A 23,501-nucleotide genomic window follows, 5' to 3' on the forward strand; every position below is an offset into this window, starting at 1 on the left:
TTGGGGGTCCTTGTCAATACATAAATAAATAACTGAAGAGAGGGTGCAAAGAAGACACATGAGATTCTTTTGGTGATAAAGGAGTGAGAGGCATCAGGCACAAACTGAAACGCAGGAGGGCTCCTCTGAACATCAGGAAACACTTTTTTACTGTGAGGGTGACTGGCACATATTGCCCAAGGACTCTGTGGTGTCTCCAACCTTGGAGATGCTCAAAAGTTGTCTGGACACAGTCCTGAGCAACCACTCCTAAGTGCTGCTTCTTGAGCAAGGAATTCAGACAAGATGATCTACTGAGGTCCTTTCCACCCTCAATCAATTTGTGATTCTGTAAATGACTAGAAGGCTTATGTGGCTTTACAGCTGCCAAAATGCTGAAAAAAATTTTGAAAAGTCATGCATAATACTGCTCCTGGTCTTCTGGCTCAGACCAGTTTGAGCTGTGCCCTTCCTGGGTGCACAAGCACTGTCTGTGATATAATGGGTGCTGTCCATGTGCCCTTCCTTTCTCAGGAGGTAAAGCAGAAACAATCTTTTATATTTTCAGGATGTGCAAGGCTCCCACTCCCCTCCTTCAGCAGAGGTGCCTGCTCTGGGCTGCTGTGCTCACTGCAGAGCGTCCCCAGCTGCAGCAATATCTGTTGTGACAGCAGGACAAGGCACGTGTCAGGAGGCACAGGAGAAAAATGGCACAGCAGCCATGCTAATGCTCTCCCTGATAATGCAGCTGGAGAGCTAAGAACCATTTATCCTTGCTGCTGGATGAAACAAATCAAAGAAGGCAGCTTCACTACACAATGTCCACTATTGTGTCAACAGAAATTATCCAGATGGGAGTTCATTTTGCCACACGACTCAAAGGTTTTTTAAAATGAATTGGAAAAATTGATTAATATCTTGGCTCCTTTGTTGGACTTCTTATTGTATTTGGGTGCAGTGAGCAGCATTTCCTGGTCAAATGATTTTTAAGGTGGCTATTGTCTGTTGAAAGAATAGGAAGAAAAGTAAAAAAAAAGAAAGAGTTTAATTTTCTGGAGCTATCACCACCATCTATGCCACAATTGCACCTGCAAGGCCCTTGCAGTGCAGAGCTAACCCATGCAGGAGACCATCCTCATTCCAACGGGGGCAAAGGCTCCTTAAGTTGCTCCAGGAGAATCTGACTGTTCCAAAACCAGAGGTGATGCATGTAACAGACCCAGAAATGAATCCAGTCTTAGCTCAAAACTTTAACACCTGTATTACACTTCAGGCTGAGGAGCTGTTAAATGTTATGGGTTTCATACATATAGACGGGGAGCTATAGGCACACACAGACTTTAAACATAGATTTCTCCATCCCTGGAGTGCCTCCCATCCCATCTGCTGGCACAGCCTGGGTGGGAGCACCATCATCCCAGAGACACGACCTGCATGACATGTCCCTTCAGAGCCCTGGCGAGGCTGAGGCTCCTGCCTAGAGCAGGGCATAAATGCTTTTCCTGAAAGCACTAAGGCTCCTTGTCTGCCAAAAGCCAGCTCCAAAAGCCTGGAGCTTTAGTTAACAGAGATAACCAAGTGCATAAAATTTCCTTATTTAGTTCAGTAGCTGATTTGTTTGTAAGCTCTGAAGAACCACCCAGCCAGAGGAGATTTATCAGTTGTCTGGTCAGTCCTCTGGGCAAAGCCAGGGCTCCTGATTCCCTCCAGCAGTTCCCACATCAAACCCAGCAACAATAGACAAGGAAGTGTCAGTTATTAAATGGGCTGAAAACACTTTCCATTGTTAAGTAAAGGATTTCCTTATGATTTCCCATGCCAAATAATAAATTCTAAGTTATACAGTGTGTGCCATGACAGACCAGTACTGCTGTGAAGAAGATAAATATTAAAACCAAATGACATCTTCACCATTCCTTGTCAAAGCTGGCTCAGGACTATCCCCAGTAGGTGCAAGGCTGAGTTTAACTCTTGTTTTTCCCCTTCCTCTTCCATTCTCAACTGGAAGAGATGAAAGGGGAACACACCTTTTTGAGGGAGAGCTTTGCTCTCACAATGAGGAGGGCTTGTCCTCCAGCCATTGGAGTTGTGGAACAGCCTGGTGAGATCTCGCTGTGATCTTTTCCATTTCCCTGGAAGCAAGAAATGCAAACTTGTTCATTGCTTCATAAATACGGTAAGTGTTACAGTGAGGGGTTTTTTTTAATGGGGTTTTTTTTTTTCTTCCTTTTTTATCCTCCAGTAACCAGAAATTGCAAATGCTCAGGAAAAGAAGAAGGATTATAGGGGAGCCCAATTCCCTTGGGCAAGCTGTTGTACACGTGTACAGGAAATTGAATGCAGAAATTATTGCATGCAAGACTGTTAAAGAAGTGTTGGGGTTATAAAACAGGTCTTTCAGCTGCCACCCATTGTGGACATTCCAGTTGTAAAGGGTCAAGTTTTAAAACAAATCTGCTGTCACAAATTACATTTGTCTTTTTCCATAAACTAGAAGTTGTCAAAGATTTACAGGAAGGTAATTTTATTCCTTGTTACTTTAACTCATTTATCTTCTCTCTGAATTTAAAAAGAAGGAGAAGGAGAAGGAGAAGGAGAAGGAGAAGGAGAAGGAGAAGGAGAAGGAGAAGGAGAAGGAGAAGGAGAAGGAGAAGGAGAAGGAGAAGGAGAAGAGAAGGAGAAGGAGAAGGAGAAGGAGAAGGAGAAGGAGAAGGAGAAGGAGAAGGAGAAGGAGAAGGAGAAGGAGAAGGAGAAGGAGAAGGAGAAGGAGAAGGAGAAGGAGAAGGAGAAGGAGAAGGAGAAGGAGAAGGAGAAGGAGAAGGAGAAGGAGAAGGAGAAGGAGAAACCCATTGGTTTGGTAGAATTTATTAGGATGCAGTGCTATAATAACTTCTGTTCTTGGTCTGCTGAAATGTCCATGAAAACTCTGAGGGTCTTTTCCAACATGCCTTAGCTCTCTTGAAAAAGGGTTAAAAATAAATAGAACACAAAAATCTTACTGTGCTTGATGTGACTAATTTATTACATACATTCTAATTTATTACATAAATTCTGTTCTCCTGATCTGGTATTCCACCCTTTGCCAGGTGAGATCACAGCACATACTGGAAGTGAGATGGCTTGTTTCTAAATAATTGTGACGATGAAGAGTTTGATATTCAGATCCTCAGTTGCTACCAGGAATTTTGATTACACTTCCCTTTCTCTGCCTCTGCTTTTCTTCCTGTTTTCAAGGCAACAGGTGAAAAGATTTCTCAAGGCCAATTGCAGAATTAAATTTGAGATTATGGTGCAAGGAGCTACAGCACCAGTTAATTTAATTGGTTTTGAAAGAGGTAAAAGGAAAACAAGCTTATAGCCCCATCACTGAAATAATATTCTAGAGGTGTGCTACTTCATGCTGTTATTTTTCCTGAAATTCATCTGAATTTTGTTATCAGCAAATCAAAAGCTGATCTTCCAAACTTTTCATAAATTCTGATCTAAATACTTTTTTTACTTGAAGACAGACACAAAATACATTCTTAAACACTGCTGCTCAATTTACACCCTGGCTATTAATGTTTCATCTGACTGTTCTGGTCCTATTTATTACTCCTTCAGACTCTATAAATGCACAGGAAAAATCCCCCAAGTTTTTCTTTTCAGGCCTCAAATTCAGTTTTGGTGACTCTACATGAACTTTGAAGCTCTGGTTGGAGCCAGTCACTAGGAACTGCAGCTCCTCCTTTGCAGAGGCTTAGTCCTGGTTTTGCAAAGAGCTTTTGTGTAATCAGTCAATTAGAGCTGTGACCAGTGATCCATATCAGCAACTGATAGGGAGTGCAGGCTTGGTACGCTTGGAATCCAGGTTTCAGCCTTTCTGCTGTGGTAGTCATTCTCAAACAGCACCAATATTCAAGGTATTACATCAATTTCTTCAATCCCTTGACTACAAACACCTACAGTCAGCTCTGTATTAATTATAGAAATTCTGGACATTGTTTCTTTCAACTTTTCCATCTATGCTTGCACTATTAGGAAAACCTCCCCAAAAGTGTTCTGTAACATCATCTGGAAGTGTAAATAAATGCTCTGATACAATTACAATCAGTTAATAACAACCAAATCCTGCTATTACAGCTCCAAGTGTATTTGTTTAAACTCTGAAATGGTGTAGTTAGATTGTTTGATCTCTTTGTAGAAACCTAACTTTAAAAGAATATTAAGCCTGAGTAAATTTTAATATTAAGCCCAGAGAAGTGGGTGCTTACTTAAAGGCCACATATTTAACAAGACACTTTAATAGCTGCTGTTCTGTAAGAAAGAATAATTGGGGAAAAAACTTCAGAGCTTAGCATTATTTTACATTTTCCCCTTTCAACGACCCCCTTAGATCACATTTGCTGAGATCTCTGTTGTTATAAAATGCTCACACGATTACTGACAATAGATGTTGAATGCAAATGTGTTCTCCACTACTTAGAATGGCATGAATACCTTTATTTGCTGTGCATAGTGCCTGCCACTGCCTTTAAATACTCAAATGTGCTGTAAGTCACTTGCAGTCAGTTTGACTTAAATATTGCTAATTCATTTCTGGGTGTAGTTTTATGTACTTAATACTGGAGGAGCCACCAGAGCCTGAGAAGTTGTGAGCATGTCATGGGAAGCCACGTCCAGGGCAGAAGCAGCTTCCACCTTGGATGAACCCCTGAGAGTAAGAACTGGCAGGAGAGCAGCATGGGCACAGAGCAGCAGGCCTTGTTTGCTCTGAGATTCAGGGATTGCTCCTGAATTCAGAGATTTGCTCATAGACATCAGATCTCAGGCACAGGGATGCTCCTGAGGATGCCTGACTGCTTCCCAAATGGACCTGAGGGGTGAGCAGGCAGTGCAGGGACAGATGAACAGGCACGTTTGCTGAGCAGGCACTGAGGAGGCAAATCCTTCATGCAAGTGGCTGTCCACAAGGAAAATGGCACCAGGAAGAGTGAGGAGGGTTATGGGCCTGAAACTCAGATGTTCAGGAGAGAGAACATCTGGAGATGTTTGGAGAAACCAAATGAGTGGATGCAGCAGAAACTGTTTGGTAGTTAGAGAGGGAAAAATCCTGGGACTCTGCCAGCGGCATTATTTCTGCCATTTCAGCTGACTACATGAACGTTCTTCAAGAAGAAAATGAGTTCTCAGGTTTTCCCCTGAGGACCAGGTCCTGTGGACTCATCCAGTTCCCCACTGCAGTGCCAGACAGCAACCATCAGAGCTGCCTTCTCAGCCCCCTCCTTACCACACAGGTGTCTCTGGGAGGGATGTACCACCACCTGCAGTGCCCTCCTCCTCCTCCCCATGGCAATACGTGGTGTTGAACAAGTTCTGCGTCACCTTCTGAGGCATCTGTGTGCCAGGCTTGCTCTAACTTCTGATAACCATTGTCACATCAGCCTGCCTCACTGCCTGGCCTAGGGCACTTTAAACACTTTGGCATTTCAAGGGAAAACGTATTTAAGTGCCTGAAACCCAAAATGAAGGTGGGTCAAGCAACTGGACTCTCAGCATGGGAGGATGGAATTCAGGCCACACACAGGCCCGTGAGACACACTTTAGCTGGGTGTGGAGCTCATCCTTTCTGCGGACCATGGGTACCTAGTACAGAAGCCAAGTACCTTCAGGAATCAAATAGGATGAGGTTCACCACTGTTTCTCCAAAGACTGGAAAGAGAGAGACAGAAAAGACTCACTCTTTCAAAGCATGGCTGCAGAGGAGAAGGGCCCTGGTTTTCCATTGCTATCTCTCTTCTCTAAAAATGTGACAGAAAACAACCTGTTGGTGAGGACCACGAGTAACACTTTTACCCGTAGGATCTTGTTGATGCTGTTTGTTTATCCATCTCCATGGACCTGACTTGGCTTTGGTGGGAAGGGTGTGGGCATGCAAGGACACCTGTCCTGGGATCACAGTCACCATCTCCTGCTCTCCTGGGGCATGGTGGATCCAGACTATTTGAACCCCATGGCTCAACCAGAGCTTAAACAGAAAAATGGCACCCTCCTGTGGCAATGGTTTAAAAAAAAATTAAATAAATAGCTGTGACTAAATTCAGAGCAGGGTCTAATCCTATCAGCATGTGTAATCCCCATGTACACCCACCAAAGGAAGCTTCACGAGGGATGAAGGTGCCCCTCTGCTTGTACAAAAAACATTGGGATTTGAGTTCTAGGGCAACGCAGGGAGTGCACCAGAGCAGAGCCGAGGCAAAAAGCCTCCAAGGTCAGGCAGGGAGCCCTGCAGTGGGCTTGGAGGCAACTGCTCAGCAGCACGGAGCCACTCTGGATCCCAAAGTCCACATCCGGACAGCTTCAGAGCCTACATCCTTTTTTTGGACTTGGCTCTTTGTCAAAACCATAGGGTACAGTGCCTGCATGGACTTCAAAGGGAGGACGCCAAATGTGATTTGGCCCAGGCAGTTACGACCATTTATTGCCAGCATCTTTCTCAGATACTGCTGCCAAGGGTTAAAATGTTTACATGCCCCCTGATTTTAAATGGACCGGGTAGCATGTCAAATGCCAACGAGAGGGACAGCTGGAGTATCTAAACCAAGAGCTTTGATCTTGGTATCTGTAAAAAAGAGGTCATTTAGTCTCCCCAGGAAGCACAGACATTTAGAAGGTCCCCGTACAACTCATGCAAGTATTTTATTAACAACAATTTCTGTTCACATTTAGGTAGGTGGTGTTACTACTTACTTAAATTCCTCTTATATATACATGTATATGCATATATGTGTATGAATATCTGCATTTTTTGTGTGTGTGTATGCATATATGTACACATCCATATCTCATATACACAAATCTGTGTGCTTGTGTGGTTATCTGTGTGCTTTCCAATGTCCAGCATTTCTGTGCAGATGTACTGATCTGTCTAACATATTTGCAAACAAACTACAGTGATTTAAGCATTATATTTTATCTCTAAGTCAGTGTTTGCAGAAGTAACCTGAAAAATTTGTCTGTATGAGATGCTTTGAGTAAACCTGCAATTGTAATAAGAGTGTGTGGTGTTTTCAAGAAGATGCAGGCATGAAACACAGACTTCATTGTGCTGTAATCAGGTCTGACATTGATTCAGAAGAGAAGAATTCTAAAATACAGTATTGCACAGGGGAAATACTTTTATTCTTTAGTGGAGGATTTGGTGGTTAGTTCACAATGCAATTAAAATAGCCACCAGATGTTTATGACTTCAGGCAGCAGTTAACTTTAGTGTCTCTGATAGCTGTCCTTTGCTTCTTTGTCAGAATAAATAAGTTTTTTTCTGTGCTGGAGGAAAAAATCCTTATTTTTTTAAACATACAGCAGGGGGGTGGGTATGTATTTCCATTTGGCAGAGCTCATGTTGTTCTGTGACAGACTTCTAAGAAATTATAATCTTAAAGTTAAAATAAAATCTCTCTCCAGGATGAAATAAACATATTTACTCAAATGAGAGATGAAATGTACAGTAACATCATTAAACTGAAGTGATTTGTGAGAAGCAGCATTGTAAAAGGCTGTGGCTTTTCCAGAGCATATAATAAATAGAAAGATAATTTTTTTTTCCATTGAATAATAGGATTATTAGTATGCAATTTTTCTAAAAGACACATTTAAAGAAAGCCTGCTGGGCTCCTATTCTGGCAATTTTTTTAGAGTCTGCTATTCTCATTTGTTTCAGGGCTATTAATTTTGAGGCCACATTATATTCAAATTATATTTGATTACCAGGCTCAGTAAGCGATCACAGTTTGTGTTCCATCACTCAAAGGAAAGTTAATAAATTAAGCTATACACTAACATTTTAAGAAATAAATTATTGAAGTTCTGCAAAACAAATTAAAAAAAAATAAGTGAAAAAAGTTATAGTGACCTGCTTGGCACCTTATTTAAATGAGAAGGAGAGCTCCAGACAGAGGGTAAAAAGTGTCCTAACTTTAAATGCTGTATTTCAGCTCTTCAGTCATGTTTGAAATGATGTCTTGACAAAGCAATCAATAATTTAAGATTTTAAACTTATGGAATAGCTCAGATAATATGGAAATAGATAAGAGATTTGTATTCACGGGTACATAGCAATTTTAAATAGCTAAATAACAGTATGATTTTCAGAAAGAAAATTACGGCATTAGAAAAACCCCACAAAGTGGAAAGAAAATAATAGATAATAAGAGAACATTTTGGAGGTGTTGAGAAGGTCTTGAAGGTCTATGTTCCTGCACAGAAACTGGCAGTTTCTCACCTAAACCAGGCAGTGGCATGGATCTGTGCTCATGGGCAACCTTCCAAACAAACAAACCAAAGGACTTGAATTTGCTTGGCTCTGCTGAGCCCCGATTACTCAAAGATTTGATGTTCAGTCCCTTGGGGCTTCCAGAAGTGATCCCCAGAGCATGGAGCCGCCAAGATTACTGCTCCTCTTGGAAAAAGAGCCTTGCAAGATTGCAGTTTGGGCTGTTGTGCACAAACACATCAGCGGCTGTTCGGGGTCGGAAGGGAGGTGAAGTCGATCCCCCCTTCCCTAGGCGGCTGTCAAAGTCTGGAAGCTGCTGCAAAGCATTTCAGCTGGGACAAACAGGCATTTTCCCCGCTGGAAGGCTGCTGCTCTCCCCGTTCCCATCTCACTGCGTCTCTCTGGCAATGCTGATGCCAGGAGCCGAGGCTCTGGTCGTGCTCATCAGCTCCAGCCCCAGGGGCTCTCAAACGGGGCACTCAGAAACACCCAAAGTGACACAGGGTGGGATAGCAAAGGCTCTGACACCACCCAGAAACACATTCAGCATTAACTCCTCAGTGTCCCTATTATGGCAATCATTCATTGAAAGAGAAATGTGGGGTTTTTAATTTAAATTTAAGTACACTGTGGTTTTAGGATATGCAAGTCACAGGGTGCATTAACTCCTCAGTGTCCCTATTATGGCAATCATTCAGATTGAAAGAGAAAGTGTGGGGTTTTTAATTTAAATTAAAGTACACTGTGGTTTTAGGATATGCGAGTCACAGGGTGCATTGCCTCCTCAGTGTCCCTATTATGGCAATCATTCATTGAAAGATAAAGTGTGGGGTTTTTAATTTAAATTTAAGTACACTGTGGTTTTAGGATATGCAAGTCACAGGGTGCATTGCCTCCTCAGTGTCCCTATTATGGCAATCATTCATTGAAAGAGAAAGTAAATAAAGTACACTGTGGTTTTAGGATATGCGAGTCACAGGGTGCATTAACTCCTCAGTGTCCCTATTATGGCAATCATTCATTGAAAGAGAAAGTAAATAAAGTACACTGTGGTTTTAGGATACGCAAGTCACAGGGTGCTGGGTTTGCTGGCGGTGTTGTTCCAGTAAATTTGCAGTTCGTGCCTCCTGCCACCCTGGAGTGTGGGACTGAGGGGGAGAAGGAAGGACTGCAGCAGGACAAACAGTTAATCACCCAACAACCAGAAACTGTATTTTTGTAGAATACACGTGAAATCAGGGCATGACACCAAAATCGAGACCAGCAGGTCAAAGGAAGTCACCCTTGCATTTCACTGCAGGCTGCCTGAGGTAATGGAAGGGCTTATTTTGCTCTGTCTCTGATCCTGGAAACTCAAACTAGACTCTGAATGAGCAACACTACTCCTGAGCATGCAGGTCTTCAACAGCATGATTTACAAAAATCTGATTTTATTTATTTTAACCAGCTTTTCATGACTTGATAATATTTCTTGGTAATAGGGTTCAGGTGTAGAAATATATCACAACACAAATCCCTGCCTCAAACTGCTTCTGGCCTCTTGTGTACAAATTGCTGTGTCTCAGCTGCCACTGTTCTCTCTCCAAAACCCAAACTTTGTAAGATTTTATTTTTAACCTGCTGTAGGTGGTAGTGAGTGTCTAAAATCAGTGTCAACCAGTTTAGCAACATCTTCTAGTCAATGCTGCAGAATTGTCCCATTATTGTGGCTATATTTTTTCCTTGCTTAGTTCCCTTGTTGCATTTTTATTAATTTCCACCACGGATTGCGTATTGCAATTAGGAGAGAATGATGACGTTTGTTTCAAGGCTGATATTTCCTTCTGTGTTTTCTGTTCTGCAAATAGTTCCTTACTTTATTATAAGAAGTTAAATTAACCAGATTTCACAGCCTGAACTTGTTCACCACTTACTGTGTTTTGTCCTGTCCTTCCTTCTCTCTGACCCCTTTTTGCTGGTGCTTTTCAGCCTCATTTCAGCTTTAGGGTCCGGGGCTTGCAGACACTCCCCCACTCAGACATTCCCCCTGTCAATGGCACTGCTCAGATGTGCAAAGTAATTCAAATTCTGGAGAGCAGGACATGAACCAGCAGTGATCTGAGTGAAAACCAACCAAGCAGGCTCCAGGAAAGCTTTTCTGAGCCACGATGATTTCAACGTGCTAAAATTCACAAAATGCGAGGCAGATGTGCAGTGGTTGGGAAACGATGTTGGCCATGAGATAAGAGCTGGGATAACTTCTGACCCTCCTTTTGATGTTCTCCATGTGATGGTGCACTGCTAGCAGGGTCACCTAATGCAAAACAACAAATAAGCAGGGAGGCAAAATGCAATTGGGAGGCATTCAGCAATGGTTTGAAAAAGCCTGTTTTCAGCCCACTGGAAGCTGTCGCAGGGCTGTTTGTGTAACAGCCTCCCTGTTGCCCAGAAACAGCACATGAGACTACTGAGTGTCTGCAGAAACTCAAATCTGGTTTGTTTGGCTTGGATGTGCAGGAAAACTGATTTCTAAATGTTACTTCAGCTTTGAGTCAGTGATTACTTTGGTACTTTTACAAGCCTTGCCTGGATATGGGATGTTAATTGTTGCTAATGAGTCTGTCCACCAGAGTAAGCTGTGCAGGGCAGAATCACAGAACATAATTCCTCTACCAAGTCTCCAGAGTCTGACCCTGGTGTCTCCAGCATTTAAGAGCAACAGCCCAAAATCTTCTCCTTCAGACCTCAGAGCTTTCTTCTCAATCCAGAACAGTAGCCACTTTCTGTTCCTCTCTCAGTCCCGTGGGATTTCTGAAATGGAGTGAAGCCAAGGTTCAGCTCTTGCTGACATCTTTGCACAGGGAGAGGACACTGGTGGGTGTGGGGCTGTGGGATACTGAATAGGGAAAGAAGAGTTTGGATATGGAGCTGGAAATCCATATTTCTATCTAGCTTAATCCATGGTGTGGCTGTGAGTAAAGGTGTACTGAGCTGCTTTATCCTGATGGCATTTTTTTTCTGTATTGACAACTTCTGTTCCGATTGCTTCAGTTAAATTTTCGTTGACCTTCCCTCTGCTACAGTACCTTAGGACCTATTTTTATGGCATTTTTTTGCAATCCAGCAATCATGTTTGCCTGTTTCATAGTAGCTCCCTTTGGGGCTCCCAGGTAAATAAATTTTAAAAAAGAACTAAAAAACTACATTAAAATATTCCCGTTTGGGATGGAGAGAAGACAAAGTTTGAGGAGTTTGAAAGATAGTGAAGCTTTATATCTTGCTTTAGTGGGTGATACCTGCCTGAACACATGTTATGGCCTTATTCACAAGGAAATATACCAACTTTAAGACCGAGTTTTGTGTCATAGCTGATAACCCCATTTATCTGCCTCTAGCTCACGAGGTTTCTTGTGCAAAGTCAAAATTGTCACACATGGCATTATTCCCCAAGTTACTCCAGCTATCCATCCAAAGTCACCACAAGGCTGTATAATGCCCTGAATTTCTCTTAATCTCATCCTCCACTAGAAGAGCCAAATAATGGGTGGGGTTTTTCCACCAGCAGTAAATGTCACTGGGGCTTGGCTGCTTCAGGCCAAAGGAAGGGCTAACGAGCTCAGAGACAGCAGCCCTCTTGGAAAATTCCCTGTGAGCAGCTGCTCAGCCTCAGGAGCATTGGATCCAAAGATCAAAGCTGGCAGAGCATCCCATGAGGAGGAGGGCAGTGATTCAGCCAACCACCCTTACGGTCAGCAGCCCCTGCAGAGGAGCCCTGTCCAACTCACTGTGCCCTGGGGAACAATTCAGATGGACAACATCGCATTCCCCACACAGAAATACTCTTTTGGTGTTATTCTAGATCATTTTTCACTCTGCACACAGTGTCTATATGTTTACATATTTCCAAATTCATTTCTGCAAGAAATCAAAGTTTTCCTGATGTCAGTAAGGTTTGCCCATTCTTGGGCTCATGAAGCCTCATGTTCCCAAATCCAACATCTTCATCTCACTGGTGGAGCTGTTACTGCAGCTCAGTCACCCTCCAGAACTGGAGACTGAGGTGTCTTTTCATTGACCCACTGTATCATTTTCACAATGCTGCTCCCTCATTTTGGGGTGGGATTTATCTTGTTCATCTGCTGTCTTCTCTAGGCTGAGTTAGTCCCCAGCCCTGCTGGATGCTGAGTTAGTCCCCAGCCCTGCTGGATGCAAATGCCTCTTTCCAGACTAAGGAAAGAGCCCATCCGGGCTGGGCCAGGGATGTGCTGCTCTTTCTGGCCATATCCAACAGTCCCCAAATTAAAAAAAAAAATAAAGCAGAGGGGGAAAAAATCCAAACAAAAAATTCCTCTTGAGTTACAGTGAGGAAATATCATGTTGCACGTTATTGAAGCTGCAGTTAAAATCACCTGGGCTATTGCACTTTGCACAGGTAACTCCTGCTCAGAGTTTGTTTGCTCATTGCCCAGAAATGGTGACCTGAGACACACAAAGGCCCATTGTCACTTCGTCCCCTTTCAGTTCCTTTGACTTGGTCTTGGCAAAATGAAAAGACAGCTGAAAGGCACCTCTATCTCCTGCCACTGCTGCTATTAAGGGACACGTTCTGCACAGTGGCCAGCCCATGTTTCAAAGCTTTTAAAATGTTCTTTGTCATGACAGTGCTACTGTCGGGTTCAAAGCAAATTCAGATAAGGTGGGATTTAAGAATTATAGAATTAATTATCAAAAGTTCCATTTTGTTAAGAAAACATGGTAGAGGTGAAATATTAATGTGACTTTTATTTTAGAAAGCACACTATTTACAGAGGAAGAATGTGTACTTATTTGCACATCAGAGTTGCAGTACTGGTAACTCATATTATTTATTCCTTGGGGTGAAATTAATATTTTCCCTCAAACAAATGCTAGTTAAAATTGCAAATCAAGTGGCTGAACAACTTTAAAAATTCTGATTTTTTTAGTTATTAACTTTAAAGAAGTAAATAATTTGAATCTTTAGATAAGAGAATTTTCCAGAGAAAAAATTACAAGAACTGATATCTGTTTATGGTTAGATTTTATTCCTACAGTCATGATGAATCTATTTCTTCTGTCTTCATTGGGACTAAAATATAGAAACAACAATAAAGTTATAATATCTGCCCCTCTGAATGGAAATCTTTGCTCTACAGAGGTTTTGTAGATCAGACTGGAATAATTTCCAACCTAAATTCACTTAACTACCTAGCAATTAAGGAATAACTTCTCAAATGTGTTTTTAATATTTAATTCCATTTATATATTTTTAGATATGTAAAATATAAAGGCAAGCAAACAAACAAAGGGGAACAAGCAAAGTGGAAAATGGTCACAGTAAAGGTTCACATGTTGAACTATTGAATGTATTAATTATTTTGTGCCTTACTTTCATGCTAAGGTTATTCCTGTGGAAGATAAAAATATTTCAGGATTCTCATAAAGTTGAACTTGGTCTAAATTAATAAAAGTTAGGTGAAAATTATAAATTATAATCTGATACAAGATAATTTTATGCTCACATGACTTTTAATAAGCAGAAAAAAAATTAAACTACATCCAAGTTTTATACAGCCTTATGATAATCACCGGAAATGTGGCAGTGCCAAATGTAGAATTTATTCCTACATTTAATAGCTAACAATATTATATATAATGTATGCAGTATTATACTATGTAAAAACGTTATAATTTAAAATTAGCAACATAGAACTACTTACAGAAAATTATTTTTATATACTTGTTCCAATATTTTTAAAAGTATATTATTGATCTATTATTATAATTGTTATATTAATATATAAGAAAAATATTATATTATTCTATTATATCAGAAGAAGAGTATTATTAAATATATATTATCACAACAACATGTTATATATATAAAATGTAACCACAAAATTGTGTTTAAATAGTTTATTACTTTTTCTACTTTTAATATCTATATTTTAAATACTATTTTAACTTATATTTTCATAATATTATTATTATTATTATCCTCTTTAATTTTGAGGAATAGGCTAATTTTTTGTGGCCTCTGTTTACTATAGGTTTCTATGTTCAAGTCATATATCATTAATATTTTCTTCATAAAATTCTGTAATTTTAGGAAAGGACTTTTCTTTATTTTCTCACATAATGTTACCTCTACTGAATATATGTGATACCCTACATGGGCTGGAATAGTCTGGTTTTATGCCATGTGGAGATTTCCTGAACTTGCATATCAGAAAAATAAACGTACACTCTACACAGCTCTAGCCTCTTTCAGATTTTTTTTTACATTTGTAACAAATTATTTCAGTATTATAGAGGAATGGTCACACACCTTTCTATTGTTTCACACTTATTCAGACAAAGAAAGATTTAACAGAAGACAAAATAAATAAGGAAAGGTTAATTTAAAAATCAAGAGGATTGAGCTATGTCGGTTTTCTTTTGCATTCTTTAGGTAACATTTTAAAGTTAGAAAGTATTTTAAAAATTGTGATAAATGGTCTTACTACCTCTGGAGAAATGAAAACAATTATGCACAGAGTTTTAATTAATTTTTTTTCTCTGTGCTATTTTCTTTCTAAATTTTGGTGCAGAACTGCATCAATAAATTCAGTAACATCACAGATTTTCACTTCTGAAAAAGAAAACCCATATCTCATTCTTAATACATTATTTAAGATCCGCTGCATTCTGTCCCCCTTTCCTCAAGTTATTCATAAATATATGACCAGCTATTAATGAGAATTGAAAATCCTCTGTCTCATCTTTGGTGAGCCCAAAGGCCAGCGATCACCTTAAAAGAAAAATCCTAAAAATAGAAGCTTTCACTAGAAATAAACATCAAAGCCCTTGATTAAATAATGGCTTTGGGTCTAGTGAGGAAAGGAAGCAGTGGCTTTGTCCTTCCTCTCTGAGGTCAGTCACAGTCATGGCAGGGTTCATATTTTATCCCCATTTCCAGTACCCTGGACCACTCTGCCTGGATTTCATCCAATGTCCTTTCAAGCCTGACCAGTATAAGGTGAATATCAATGCAAATAAATTCAAGGGCAAAAGCATGGGGCAGTGACATGTCTGCAAAACAAAAAATAAGGCTCTACAACAGCTGTGTGGTATCAGTTTTGCTCGATGCTGCAAAGACCTGGGGCATTACGCAAGCGGACAAGAAAAGATTTGATGCATTTGATAGCAGGTGTTTAGGAGGGATCAGTAATGTCAAGTGGCATCACTGTGTCAGGAACATCGAGTTTCAGGACACAACAAGAAAGGAGAAGATTGTGGACTTCCTAACAAGGCAGTGACTTCCATGGTGCCACCACGCCATGAGCATGCAGTGAGGCTGGAGGGTAGGGGAAGGTCTTGTGAGCTGGGTTTGCTCCTCCTGGCTGCCCAGCCCAACCTGAGACTCACCAAAGGCTGCGAAAGACAGTAGAAACCTCTGGTAGATTTTGACTTAATTTGTCTGCTGAGGATGAAAAACCGTGGGCAATGACTGTTCTTCTGCTTCTTCACGATGTAGGACGTGGTCCTACAGGGAAAGAGGTGAATAGGAAAAGGAAATAAAAAGACATATTTTTGCAGGACTGCTCTTCAGCAGGAATATTCACACGAATCAAGGATTTCCAAACCAGGCCTCTCGGGTTTTGTAATGAAAACTTAGACCACGCAGACAAAATGGGCTTTAACAGACTCTGCAGAGCCAAAATCTACAGCAGTAGGCTCAGCTGACTCCAATGAACTCCCACAGATGTGAGAGCAGAAAAGTCCCCTGTTGTTCACATTTTCTCTCAGAAACAGCCTTTCTGCATGTGGCTGAAGAGCATCTCTCAGTAAAACACAGCCCAAAGAAGATAACTTAAAACAGATGGGAGCAAGAAATACTGAAGCCAGCCCATATGGGTAGAGTGGACCTGTTTGAAGCAAGTGCAGCCAAATGGATTATGATGTAGTAATGTGTGAAAGAGGTTGCACTATTGTATGGACTATCTGTAAGTGAATTTTTTCATGATTGAATCAAGAAAAGGAAATGTACTCTATCCAAATGTTAATGAGAACCATACTTCAAAAATATCCATGTTGAGTTCTTGTATCAAATAATGTCAAAAATAACTCCCTGTCCAAAGTAGGATCTTACCTTTTTGTTATGTATTTTTAAAACCCTTACTGAGGTTTTAAATATTCTCCTTAAATCTGCACCTGGTGAAGTTTATTTTTTTTTTTCTTTTTTCTTTTCTTTTTTTTTTAATTTACAATGTCTTTGGGCTTCACAAAATGTAAGTAGCTAAATAGGTAGGTAACTAAACTAACTGTAGGTAAATAAAATAGGCCATTAAGGTAAAAAAATCAAATCTCTATTAGTAGCATAGATCTCTAGTTTTGAGCTAGAATGTTTTGCTTTACTTTTCCATGAGCAGTTTCAAATAGCCTTCCAAAAATAGACACAACTAAAATATAATACTTCTAGTGGTAAAAATGTTATTTCTCTGCAATATTCTAAGCTGTGTTTTAAAAGCCAGCACAGGAACACTAATCAATGATTCTACAAACAGAATCTATTACAAAATTAATTTTAAACCAACAATGCTTACCCCAAGCTATTTTCAGTTGAATGTTTAGCTCTAGTGTTGACTACAAGAAAGTGAAAATATTTATTCAGGCAGCTAACTGGCCTATCAAACATCCAGCATTTGGGAGATCTCATGACAGAGCAAACACTCACATGAGTGCGAGGACAGCACCACATTTCAGCAGCACCACGGCGCGCCAGGGCTCTGCAGAATGAGACCTGGGTAACACCAATGACATTTAGCAAATTACTGCAGAAAACATGATAAGGGCATGATCCTTTTTTATGGCGAAGATCATGCATAATGCCTGCTGTGCCTCAGCACCTTTTCATAAATATAGAATGAAAGCTCGTGGCAATATGCTGACAGATGCCACAGAGCAAGCAGAGATTCCCCCTGCCCTAGGCCTGGGAGCTGTACCTGGGGGCCCCGTGGTGTAACACTGAGGCTGATCCCACAGCTCGGGAGGTCACTTAGCAATTGTGCAGGACAGAAAGTTGGATGAGGTGCTGAGTTTTGAAGGATGAGATTAGCTGTTACTGTGTTACGTGGCAAAAACACAACACGGCCTTGTTTAGGCAGTGTGTGGTCTCATTTTGGATGTAATTGTGTGTGTGTGCATGCAAATATACATACAGAGAGAGGGCTGAAGAGAAAGTGTGCTAAAAAGTTGGGTTTGAGAAATTTATAGAGCAAACTTTGGCATCAGGAGATAATAATTACTATTAAAATATCTTCCATGTGTGTCAAATGAGGGACTACGCCTGAAACAAGAGGAGTTGAGAGAAGCCTCCTTCTTACACTAAGATTGGATCCTGACCTAGCTCATTTGGGGCCTTTACCACCAAAAAACCCTGGAGACAGGACTCCAGCCAATGGCAGCTAGATAATGGCCTGTGATTAACGCAGGGATGGACAGTGGCACGTGGATAACCTTCCAGAGAAAGCACGTGGATCCGCTGCTGAAAGATGGGCTGGGAAGGGTACCCACCTTCCTGTGGCGTGGCAGCCCCGGGGGATTTGAGAGTTTCAAGATCTAACAGATAATTGTCTAAAGGACTGTCAGGCTCATGGAGGTGTTTCAGTGTCCCCATGCTCTGGGCACACCATGTCTGACCCTTTGGCTAAGTGTGTGTGATAGGGGTTGGCTGCAAGGTCCACCACCAGAGGCCCATTTTCCAGGGGAACACCTAGCGCAGCACAGTGGTCTCACTTCAGCACCCCATAAACTCCAGGATCATCAATGGGAAATGCACATGGATGCATCAGGGTCAAGTACACTTTTCCCTATCTGTTCAATAGTGATGGCAGCTGTCCAATATTTAACCTGAATGTTCTGGGAAAATTTCATTATTATGGCTATAGAGGATTTCCTAAATACCTCTTCTTTTAGAAAAATTATCTGTATCTTCTCCTCTCTTTTTAGTTAGGATAAAACCTTCTCTCGCAGCTCTAGAAACAAAAAGGCCAAACCATTGTGCTGGTGGGAAACGGCATCATGATCTGACTATATTTCTGATATATATTCAGGGGTGAAGTATACCAATACAAAAATCAGTGGTAACTGCAGTTTTGCAATTTTAGTGCGTTGTTCATGCCATTTACTGTTATCCCATTTGAAAATTATAAGTGCTGTGTAATTGTTTCATGCCATAGCCTCTGTTTTTCCTCGCCATTCTTCTCCTCCAGTCATGGGAGGGCAGGGGCAAGAGTACCTCTGGGATTGAGAAAACAACATGCTGTGCTTCTGCACAGAATGACAGCAGCCCTTTCTGGGAAGTGATTGCACAGCATTTCTTTCAGAAGAGGCAACACAGCACTTTGTCTGGGTTTTTGTGGTATTCCAGATCATAGGATGGATGTAGCATGGCAGACTAAGTGCAGTGTTAAGTGCTAGAGTTTCAAGTTAAGGTGCAATTGTCTAGGTAAGAAAGTCTGAGCATCTTGGCCACAGCCAGCTGTTTCCCAAACTCTACAAACCCCTTTGATTGGGAACAGCTCTCTATGGACTCTATTTTTGCTGGGGCAGAGAGTTAAGATCAAATCAATGAATGGCCTCATTCACAGCAAAAGATTTTTGTGGCAAAAGATTTTTCTGAGGGAAAAAGATCTTTAGAAAGAAGAGTGGGTCTCCTCCATGTCTCGGTGTTCTCATGAACTTGGCAGAAGGAAGGAAAAGACTAGACTTAGATTATGACTTATATTTTTATAGCTTATAACTGTTATAACTAGTAACTTTTCTTTTGCTAGAATAATACCGTTCTGTCAAAACAAAAATTCTTCTGATAGATTTGACTTGTTTAAGAAGATTATAGAAACTTTAAAAACTATTTTATCTATCATAGAAAGAGGAAATAAAAGCAGATTGGCAGAAATATTTCAGCTATACTTAAATGTAGTTGGCTCAGGTGATGGGAATGAGTTTTTTTTTCCCCAAGCTGAAATTTCTAAACACATTCTTTTAATTCTGATTGAGAATGGAAACAGAATCTGAAATGGCAAAATTTTCCACAGGATAGAAACTCCAGTTTTGACTTAGCACTAGGAGAGAAATGAAGATTAAAAGTTAGAGCAAAATAGAATTTAAATGCTCTTAAAGAATAAATCCAGGCACTTAAGTCCTCAAGTAATTTTTAAGTGCAAGGGGAAACCTTAAGAGTTGTTCAGGTCTCTGTCAAGGGCACATGTCCAAGAAGATGCCACGTTTCTCTCTTGCACTGACTGTCCCTGCTGCTAGCTCAGAGGGACCATGGTGACTCTTTGCTACTGCATCATTTTCAGAGAGCATTTGTGAACATAAATTCCATGGAGCTTATGGAAAATGAGTAAGTTTATCAGTCCTCATGCACACAATGTGCTCAGGTAAAGAAGGAGCTGACCTGTTGTGGCCGATTTCAATGGGGAATTAACAGACCTCAGTGTAAAAGTCGTTCAAACAATACCTGGCTCACCATCAAAGGTAGGTGGGGAAGGGACAGGAAGGGCAAGAGTGGCAACATTCGACACCAGAGTAACTTATAAAGGTCTCAAAAGGAGAATTTCCTTTGTTCCAAAGAAAAATCTGGCTGATCATGACAGCTCCTACAAATTTACAGTAGGTGGAGGTTCATGCCTCCCCTGCACCAACACAAGTTTTGTTCAAGACGTTCAGCAGAAAAAAACTCCATGGTTACTCCTTCACACTGTGACTTAAGTTGGCAGCCCAGTGGTGTTGTGGCAGTGGTCAGGTTGTTGTTTGGCTCAACACACCTCTGCTTGCTGACAAAGAAAGCAATGTGGGAGAGCATTGTCCACACACAACTTCAAGGAATCGCAGAATGGTTTTTGTTGGAAGGGACCTTCTTGTTCCACACCCACAGCCACACCTTGTATTAGATCAGTTTGATCAAAGCCCCTTCCAACCTGGCTTTGAACACTTCCAGGAAGGATTTTGCAGCCAAATGCTGCTTTCTCCTTTGTCCTGGCCATCACAGACTGTTCCACAGGAGTTTAGGGTTTGGGTTTGGGTTTACTGTTCATCTTTCAGATACTGGTATTTGGCACATGGTGGGAAAAGAAGCCTTGCTCTTTCTCTTCTGGCTTCCCCAGTCACATTGAGATTTCTGCTGCTTAGAAGTTAGTCACTCTTATTTGTATTCAAAAAAACTCTGTATTTTTCAAGTTTGAAAGCTTTTCAGTCCTCTTTAGGACATTCACCATAGGAGCAGAAGTGTTCCCCTCTACCTCCAAACCACTGACATTTTGGGGTCCTTCTTACATATATTTTGAACCTGTTCAAACTGATAAATTCTACTTCTCTTTCCATGAGACATTTTTATTGCAGACCTGATCCTCTTCACCTTCAAAGAAAAACTCAAGAAAAAGAAGTCATTCCAAATCAGTCTATACAAAAAGAGCCATGTTATTTTTCTGCCATAAGGTTTTTCATGTTGATTTTCACTGAAATACTGTGCATAGTTTCCAGTCCATTGTAATTGATGGCACTGTGATGAGATACCCTTTTTGGAGCAAGAATAACGAATAACTGGCATGGTTTTGTTTCTAAAACATGCATTCAAAAAAAAAAAAAAACTTCCAGGGGCAAAACTTCAGTGTTTCTGAACTACTTTGAGGCTTAGCTGATCTCATTGCTGTTCCCTCTGAAAGCTCAAAAATTGTATTGAATACATACATATATATATATATATATATATATATATATATATATATATATATGTATATATTCCATAAACAACAACTGGCACCTGTCATTTGCTGGGTCTTTATTGTCATTCAGACACAGAGAGAACGCAAAACTTGTGTTCAGATCTGCATTTCAACAACACAACATGTACCTAAGCCTGTGCCCTGGTGGGAGAAGAGATTGTGAGCCCTGGAGGATCCCCAGGTTCAAAATAAAGGTCGCCAGTCCTGAGGATTCACAGTCTAAATAGTTCAGCAGTTGCAAAGGAGGGGGGGGGTGTGGTTTTTAGTGAAATCCAAGGTGACAGCATCCTTGGAACGTGGCTCTTGTTTGTACAATGGAGCTTTTACACCAACATTTGCAGGGCTCAGCTTCTCCCCTTAAGCTTTTAAGACCTTGACCTGCTTTGCAGAGATCTAAAGGGCATCGGTGATTTTACTCCCTGAGCGTCTCCTGCCACGCGAAGCAAATCCCACACGGAGCGTGCAAGTGCCTGTCTGGGACGTGGGTAAGGAGCACACGGCAGGGGGGAGAGGGTTTTATCAGATGAATGTTGGGCAGGGCACATAACAAGTGCTATGAATTATGCAGACAGCCAGAGGAGTGCCAGGAGACTCACACTGCCCTGTCACACCCCCTGCTTATGCCCCTTCCCTTGCAGAAAGGGCTATTTTAGGAATGTTTAGGAGAGCTGAAAAATATTTAATTAGGACTATTTTTCCATCCTGTTAATAAAGTACGGGGCCCTAATTGCTTTGGTCTATCATTCTGACCAAAAATAGCCTACTCTGTTCATAAGAACATTACAACTGTAAATTCTGATAACTTGAGAACCAGGAATGAGCATCGATATCTAAAAATGTCCCTTTTTGACAGCACTGAGAGACAGGGGCTAAATCTGGATATGAAGCTATGGCATTTTTTACTATAAACAAATGCTGTCAATGACTGAGTACTTTGATCTGATAGACCACAAGCCAGAGCAGATTTGTGGGGAAATAATTCCAATGACAAAGCACTTGTGAGAGGGGAAGGGACAGGGCTCAGTTGGGAGCCTGTGTGTTGCCAGATCAAGAAATTAGAGGGTGGATTGCAGATGAAGCTAGGAAAGAATGTGTTCTGAAGACATTTATCATAGCCTACCTATGACTTGAACTTTTTTTATATTTATTCACCCCCTCAACAATATATTTATTTATTTGTACATATATACAAATATATATACATATATTTACGTGAAAATGTGTGATGCTCTCCTGCCTGTATTGCCATGAAAAAAATTTTGAAATATTTATAAATAAATATATTATATTAATATTATATAAATAAATAAATGTTTATATGATTGTTTTTTATCTAGATCTGGGAGAGAAACCATTCCCACCAAGGCTTACACCAGTAGCACAGTGGCACAACGGCACCCTCTGTTGCCCTGCATGGTTCTTTTGATGGCTGCTCCCACGTGGATGTATTAACTCCTGAAAACATCTGTGCATCACCTTCTCCAAATCTGACTCCTTCCTGCCCAACTTCCTTGTTTCTTTGGAGTTATCCTCTGTTATTTCCCTCCTTAACAAAATCCAATTTGTTCTTCGAGCCTGTACTGGAGGAGATGGCGAATCTTGAGATTAATGAGCAAGAGGAAGCTGTGAGAGGCTGTATTGCCACACTCACTTCGAGAATAGCAGCCTTCTGTCCCATTTTGTCCTCCCTAACACAGCTAATGACAGCTTCCTGCAACAGTGGCATTAAACACAGCTCAGGTCTGCAGAATAGTGATCATTTCTGGGAGATGCTGTGCGAGACGGCGCCCGGCGCTTCCTGGAAAGTGATTAATCCTAATGAGATCGGGTTGTCCAACTCTCATGCCACTAATTAAATCACAACTCCTTCTTTTTTTCAGTTACACAAAAGCTTGATTCATGAATTAAAATACATAGTGAATCTGATTGTAAGTCTGATCCTCTGTGTGTTCATAATTAAACAACCAGTTCCTTTACGAATTGTAACAAAATTCTTTCTGGGGCATGGTAAGTTTTCACTTCTAATCATATTGATTTCCATCCATGTAATTACACTTTAATTGCTCGTTAATGGGATGACACACAACCACCTTGTTCTTGCTGGACCTTCCTAATTATGACATTTTTGATCTTTAAGGACACCAAACTCTTCTCATATAGTAATTTTTTTGTCCTTTAGCTTCCCACACTCCGTCATGTTACTAAGAATAATAAAACTATCTTGCTCTAACATTATAATTAATGACTGATTTTATTGTGTTGGCATAAGAAAAATTAGATATGTGCTTTCCATTTTTGCTGGTATGACTGCCTACTATCCCCAGTGGAGTCTGAAAAGATGATCAAATGCTTTAACTGATCACTTAGGAATGATCAGTCAGAAGTCATCAAAAGTTGTCAACATCAGCAGACTTTAATTAAAAAAACCACATGCTTTCTTTGATAGGAGTTTTCTATATAAAATCTTTTACACTGAAAATCTTCAAATCTTAATATAAAAGGGG

At 40.7% G+C, this 23,501-nt stretch overlaps 1 long non-coding RNA gene across 1 annotated transcript; it reads left to right on the forward strand.

Moving 5' to 3' along the window:
* The first annotated feature begins 6,654 nt into the window (after window positions 1–6,654).
* Window positions 6,655–23,186, forward strand: LOC131557203 (uncharacterized). The gene is made up of 3 exons (XR_009274707.1): window positions 6,655–6,687; window positions 21,387–21,482; window positions 22,335–23,186. It is a non-coding gene; the product is annotated as an uncharacterized LOC131557203 (long non-coding RNA).
* The last annotated feature ends 315 nt before the right edge of the window (window positions 23,187–23,501 follow it).

The sequence above is a fragment of the Ammospiza caudacuta genome, chromosome 4, assembly GCF_027887145.1.
Source record: "Ammospiza caudacuta isolate bAmmCau1 chromosome 4, bAmmCau1.pri, whole genome shotgun sequence".
Lineage (NCBI taxonomy): Eukaryota > Metazoa > Chordata > Aves > Passeriformes > Passerellidae > Ammospiza > Ammospiza caudacuta.